The sequence below is a fragment of the Eptesicus fuscus genome, chromosome 10 (assembly GCF_027574615.1).
Source record: "Eptesicus fuscus isolate TK198812 chromosome 10, DD_ASM_mEF_20220401, whole genome shotgun sequence".
Lineage (NCBI taxonomy): Eukaryota > Metazoa > Chordata > Mammalia > Chiroptera > Vespertilionidae > Eptesicus > Eptesicus fuscus.
The window spans coordinates 58,179,740-58,187,185 of NC_072482.1; the positions used below are offsets into that span (position 1 = coordinate 58,179,740).

Here is a 7,446-nt window from a genome sequence, read left to right on the forward strand (position 1 = left end):
ACAAGGACATCAGCTTACTGGAAATAAATGTCTCACCTTTTCAAGTGTATTTGTAACAGAGATTGGGTCTATCTATAATAATAAAAGCATAATATGCAAATCGACCAAACAGCTGAATAGCGGAACAACCATCCGGACGACCACACTGTGTCACCCACTGGCTCCAGGCCAGCCAGTGCAGGTGCGATGGGATTGGTTAGGAGCCTGGCCATCGCCCCATGATCATCCTGCAGAGGGAGGCCCAGGCCACTGGCACCCCCATAATTCTGATGTTGGTACGCTTGAAGTTGTCCCAGAGGCTTCTTACACTATCCTCAACTTTTTGGATTCCTTTTTCTTTTTGCTTTTCTGGTTGAGTGTTTTTTGCTTCTTTGTATTTCAAATCTTTGACTTGATTCTTGCATTCCTCTAGTCTGCTGTTGGGTCTCTATATAATATTTTTTATTTCAGTCAGTGTATGTTTAATTTCTAGTTGGTCCTTTTTCATATCCTCGAGGGTCTCACTAAATTTATCAGCCTTGTCTAGGAAATTCTTGAAAAACCTTATAACCGTGGTTTTGAACTCTATATCCAGTCATTTGCTTTCCTCCATTTCTTTCGTTTGTGATCTGTTTCTTTGTTTCGGCATTTTCGCTGCTTCCCTGAGTTGGTAGGGTAGCCCTATGATGCCCCTGGGTCTCAGTGTTCCTCAGTAATCACTGCAAGCACCTCTAAGAGTAAGCCGCCCTTGAGTTTCACCCGCTGCCAGACAGTCCAGTTTCTCCCCCAATGAATCTGGATTTCAAGATTCTCACCTGGAACTGGAATTCAGCGTAGTGAGGGAGCTTCCCATTTCCCACTGGCTAGGGAAAGCCAGCGGCACTCAGCAGTCAGTCCTCTCTTCATGCACTCCAGACTTCTGCCTTTCATGGCTCCCCTGAGTTTCTGCCTGCCAGTCCAAATTCCCCCCATATAAGCCTGGGTCCCCAGGGTCTTGCCCGGAACTGGGGTTCAGTGCAGTTGGAACTGGGGTTCAGCGCAGTTGGGAGCTTTTGTCTCCTTCCCACTCGAGAAAGCCAGCCAGGCACTCAGCCGCCCGCGCACGTGTCTCCGTACCTCAGGCTTTTGCAGTTCCTCTGATTCTCCATGTGCTTTCCTCTTTCCTTCTAGTTGTAGAATTTCTACTCAGCCAGCTTTCCTGTGGTTCTGGATGATGTTTGTTTTGTCTTTTAGTTGTAGTTTTGAAATTGTTGTGCGAGGCAGCAGTTGTGTTTACTTATGCCGCCATCTTGGTTTGTCCCTATATTGACTTCTTAATTCATATAGTATTGGGAACTCAACTGCTTGGTTGGTGATGGGGTTGACCTGGTTTCAGGACGATTATTCCTGAAATAATTAAGGAAAGGGGAGCTCAATCTTTCTTCTTGGTTGCTTGCTGCTCCCCAGCACCTTCATCTTTCTTCTCGTCCTCAGCTTCTTGGGCATCTTCTCCTTCACTTTCACCTCCTTCTTCCTCCTTTGCATCCGCAAATTCTTCCTTGGCACCTTCTTCCTCTTCCTCTCCTTCCTCTTCCTCAGCCACTTCCTTCTCCTTCTCCTCCTCTTCAGCTTCTCCTTCAGAGGGGGATTCATCCTTAGCTTCCTCGGCTTTTTCAGCCTCAATGGTCTCCTCCACCTCGATCTGCTCCCCCTGGATGTGGCTGGTGTATTAAGAAGGGAAAGAGCGAGTGGACATCAAGTAGGAGCTAGTCTGTAAACCACCCTAGGCAGATTGACCAAAGACCTGGGAACTCTGGGAGCAGCCGCTGGCTATGCTTCCCACTCTGGTGAAACTGAGCCAGGTCTCCTCACCTTCCAAGAGTTTCCTGTAAGCTGCAATGTCAATGTCCAAAGCCACCTTCACATTGAGGAGGTCCTGGTATTCTTTTAAATATCATGCCATTTCACTCTTTGTAGTTCTCAACTCATTTTCTAATTTGTTGATTGTGTCCTACATAGCACTAATGTCAGTGTTCTGCTTATTCTCCAGCTCTTGCAGCTGCTTTCCCAGCACTTCATTTATGCCCCAGCTTGCTTCGATCTCCAGGGTCTTGGCCTTGAGCAGACAGTGGCTCTCGAACACCTCATCCTTGGCGGTGCACACCACGTAGGTGTTCTTGGCAGCAATCTCGGTCAGCACAGTGAAGAGGCTCTTGTACCATTCTTCAGCATTCTGTATGTTCTTGGCAGCCAGCTTCTCATACTGGGTGCAGATGTCCTTGAGTGCAGCGGAGAGGTCAGACTTGGAGAACACGTCCATCTCCATGGAGATCTGAGCATACTGGATCTGTGCCTGCAGCTCAGCGATCTCCTCTTCGTGCACCTTCTTCAGAAAGGCGATTTAGTTCATCAGGCTGTTGGTGCCTCCTAACTGCCCACTGCCCTCTCCTCGCCAAGGATGGGGCACGATGGGGCAGGGTATAGGCATCCCACTTTCATTAAAATGTTCAACCTGGGCCTGCTCCACCGGTGTCCCCAGGCAGCCTGGGGACAGACAGTGATCCCGGAGACACTGGCCACCCCCGCCTGCCCAGGTCCCAATCAGGGCCCGGACCCCAGGCAGGCGGCATCTGGCACTGCCTGCGCCACCTGCCCGGTCCCCGATTGCGGCCTGGACTCCGCAGGCAGCATCAGGCTCTGCCTGCCTGGCCTGCGTATGCAAATTTACCCACCATCTTTGTTGGGTTAATTTGCATATCACTCCTGATTGTCTGGTGGGTGTAGCGGAGGTATGGTCAATTAGCATCTTTCTCTTTTATTAGTGTAGATTGTACCTATAATGTGGTAAAATATCTACTTAAGATCCTTTTGATTTTTAAAAAAATCAGATGAGCCTTTTAACAACTTGGAAATATTATATTCCAGCCAGACACCTCCTCTGTATATATAGGGATCTGAGCACCAAAATGTTGAGCTGATTTTTCCCAAGATTGTACAGCTAATTAGAGGTATAATTGAAACTATAATCTAGCTCTTCTATATCTGTCCTTACTGTATAATGATAATGGTAGTCAAGAAGTTTATAAAGTGGAATGTAAGCTAGATGTTTATATTCAAAGAAATTCTCAACTGCTATTTAAAATTTTTTTAAATCCTATCACATTTTGTCTTCCATGTTATCACATCTATAAAACTATCCATAACTGTCTTCAGCTTTACTGCACAGCAAATAAATTTGGTGAAATAAATTTAACTGCAATACACTGAAGAGGTATTAGTCACAAGGAAGAATCTGAAAGGGGGTTTACTGAACCCCGGATCAACCAGGCCAGCAGTAAAGCAACAAAAATTGTGGAGTCCTCAAGGATTTGGAGCTTACCTTTCCATCACCTGACTTGGAGTTCCATCTATTAAGAGTAAAGTATGTAAAAGGGGGAAAATAATTTCATAGTGGAGAAACCTGGAAAATCCCACCCAGCCATGTTATCAAGGTTAACATTATGTTGGTAGCATGTACTCCTGATATGATATGAAGACAAAGGTATTTTATCTCTGTGATCTTCCTCTGAAAAACCTATAACCTCTAACCATGAAAAAATATGACAGACTCAAACTTTTGAGGAGTACTGTCCCAGTATTTTGTAGAATTCTACATTCTACAAAATACTGGGACAGTACTCCTCAAAACTGTCAAGGTCATCAAAAACAAATAAAAAAAAAACTTTGAGAAACTGTCACAGACCAAAGGAGGCTAAAGAGACATGACAATTAAATGTAATGTGGTGTCATAGATGGAATTGTGGATCAGAAAGGACATAAGAAAAAACTAGTGAGATCTGAAAAAGTGTATTTTAGTTAACAGTAATCTACCGACATTAATTTCTTAGTTGTGACAAATGTACCATACTAATGTAAGTTGTTCCAATAAGGAGAGCTGTGTCCAGGGTATAGGGGAACTCTCTGTACTATCTTTGCAACTTTCTGTATATTAAAAACTAGTCTAAAATTAAAATCTTAAATTTTTTTAAAGTATAACGCAATCTTATGCTTTAACTACAGTTCTGTATAACACATAAATGATCTCTTTGAGTTTTCTTCATCTTGGTAGTATATTTTCTCTCATTCAGAAATAAGGTATAATGAAAAAATTATGCATAAGACACAGATCAGCAATAAGAGATACTAAAGGAAGTTCTTTGAGTAGAAGGAACGTGACCCCAGTTGGAAATAAAAATGAAGAAAAAAATAAGAGCATCGGAAAGGATAAATAAGCAGATAAATTTAAATTAATATTAACTATGTTCAACAATAATAGCATCCTATGGAATTTAAATTTAGAAAAAATTAAAAACATGAAAACAATAACACAAAAATTGGGAGCTATAAATTAAGTTCAAGGGTATTAAGATCTTTGCATTGTGTTGGAAGTGGGAAAGCTACTTATTTATATCATATTTTGATAATCTGAAGATTCATTTTGAACTCTAATCAAGAAAAAGAGAGAGAGATAAAGAAGATAAAAATTACCAGTATCTGGTTTGAAAAAGGAGATAATACCATCTACAGACATTTACAAGATAAGAGGACACTACAAAGAATTATATGCCAATTAATGTGAAATTTTAAATAAAATAATTTTCTAGAAAGAATTTACTAAATCTAACCCAAAAAGAAATAGAAAATCAAACTGTTCTTGTATTAAAGAAACTTCATCTATACTTAACAAGCTGTACCTTCATATATTCTTTAAAGCAGTTAAAGAAGAAATAACCATTTTCATAAACTAGAATAGAATAGAAATGGTGAAATTCCTAACCAATTTTTTAAGGTTGGAGTAATCTTTTTTTTCTTTTTTTTTTTAATTGTTGATTATAATTGTTTAATTATAGATGTCCCCACTTTCCCACTTTTGCCCCCTCCACCCAGCCCCAATGCTCCTTCCCTCCAGCCTTCGCACACTGTTGTCTGTGTCTATGGATTATGAGTCTATGTTCTTTGGCTAATCCCTTCACCTTCTTTCATCCAGTCCCCACTTCCCTGCCCTCTGACAGCTGGCAGTCTATTCTATGTATTCATGCCTCCGTTTGTATTTTGTTCATCAGTTTATTTTGTTTATTAGATTCTACCTATAGTGAGATCATGTGGTAAACTAGAATTAAGAAATGAATTTAGAAAGGTCATTGGATAAAATGTAAAAAAAATTAACTACATTTCTCAATAATCAATAAGCAACTGTAATAGCAACCAAAGAAATAAAATAATAAAAATAAACCTATCAAAAGATATTTAAGACCTCTAGGTGAAAAACTATAACAATTTACTGAGATAAATTTTAAAAGACCTCAATAAATGAAGTGATATACCACATTAATCTTTTGGAAGACAACATTGTAAAATGTGGATTCCACCTAAATAGATTGGTAAAGCCCATGCAATCCTAATCTAATTCCAGCAGGGCTTAGGGGTTTTCTTTCTCCCAATGGAAATCATTTCTATATATTTCCTTACAGAGAAATGTAAGAATAACCAAGTCAATCTTGAAGAAGTATAAAGTGGGAAAACTTGCTCTACTCTATTAGGTATCAAGACAATATAAAGCTACAATGATTGGGGGGGGAAATAGAGAACAAGCTGACCAGTGAAGCAGGATAGTTTTGTATCTTCTGTTGGAGGTTGAATAACCTGATTATCTTTTGACAGATGTTTAAATACAAAGAAACTAACATTTTGGCTTCTTTCCATCCCCTCAACTCATTCCTTTCCAAGGAGGAGTGGTTTACTTGATCAGTGAGCTTGAGAGAGGTTGCTGAGCCTGCAGCATACGGGCTGCTCTCTCTTTGGGTGCCAGCCAGACCATAGCAAGCACAGATTGACAAAGCCAAGCTCCCTTTGCAAGAAGACTTAGCTAAAGCAGCTATGTCCTATGAGTGTGTGAGGTGCTGGTAATCCAGGAAATTAAGAAAGAATTGATGTGATTAAAATATGTGCTTCTATTTTACTCAGAATAGTAATAGAAGTATGGGGGGAGGGGAATAAATGGCTAAAATCCTGGAGAAAGAGAAAAATTACCTAAGGAAAAGAGTGAAGATTTGGAAGACCAGCTGGGCAGAATGGACATATAGTAAAATAAAACAGGTTTTTGAAAGGAAATTCAAAACAAGATGAGATCAGAAAGATTAGCGAGGCCTAATAATCTGAGAAAGGAAGAAAGATAAGATTTAGAAGACAGACTAGAAAATTGCCTCCACAGGAATCAGAGCTCAGGAAACCATTGGGAAATACTCTCCTAAAGCTTCAGAAAGAGCCCATTACAAGAACACATGAGTGATGACCTTCTAAATGTTATGGTATCTACTGGTATATCAAGGGACTGCATACAAATTGGGTATATCTGAAAGAAAGAGTTCAGGAGTATCAGAATAAAATATTCAAAAAACTATTGGGTAATGTTCAGAGTAATTCAATTATTATCGATGAGGACATAGGTTTTGTTGGCACCCTAGGAAAACATTCTGAAGAACTGTGTGGGATTAGGATGCTAGGGGCAGACATAGAGAAGGTGGGGCATGTTAATGGGACCAAAGAACAATAGTAGATCCTGTCTAGGTCTGGATTCGACATTGGTCCCATAGGTGAAATCATCCAACCCAGAAAGGTAAGGTAGACATAATGTGTTTGAAAATGGATCCTTTTGACAGACCTAAAATTCACTGATTTTATATATCTTACAATGAGAGATACCATAAGAAATAGTCTAGATTGTACAACAATATATAAGCAAAACCAAGTATTTGATCCATAAAGCATTGAAAAAGTAAAAAGAAGGAACACAACTCCAGCACACAGAGCTAGCTAGCCTACCTGTGTTAGAGAAGGGAAGGGACCAAATTAAAAGGCATTTTAGGGAGATGTTAGTGGAAATGGTGGAGAAAGGACTTCCAGAAATTCTCTTCTCCATGAAGCAATGAGAAAACTGATTAAAATACATATATATACTAGAGGCCCGGTGCATGAAAATTCATGCACTGGGCGGGGGGGGGGGGGGGGGGGGGGGCGTCCCTCAGCCCAGCCTGCCCCCTCTCACAGTCTGAGAGCCCTCAGGGGTGAGAGGCGACCCAGTGATCAGGGGAAGGCGACGCCCCATCACACCTCTGCTGCTGCCACTACTGGCAGCGCAAGCCTCAGCCGGCCCTGGTTACCTGAGCCTTGGGCAGCCCTGGGCAGCTGGGCAGCTGCCATCCAAGGCTTGCCTGCACCTAGGGCTGGCCCTGGGTGGCTGGGGGACTGAAGGACTGGGGGACTCCGGAGGCAGGCACATGGCTGAGGGGACTGTGTGCCGCCATCTTGTGGCTGTGGGCGCTGCCATCTTTGAGGGCAGGGCAGTCAATTAGCATATTCCCTCCTTATTGGCTGTGGGCGCTGCCATATTTGCGATGGTATGAGGGTCAATTAGCATATTCCCTCTTTATTAGATAGGATATGTTAGGT

At 41.6% G+C, this 7,446-nt stretch overlaps 1 pseudogene; it reads right to left on the reverse strand.

Annotated features, from left to right (window-relative positions):
- Positions 1-1,390: 1,390 nt before the first annotated feature.
- Positions 1,391-2,446, reverse strand: LOC103284650 (neurofilament light polypeptide-like; annotated as a pseudogene).
- Between the last annotated feature and the right edge of the window lie 5,000 nt (positions 2,447-7,446).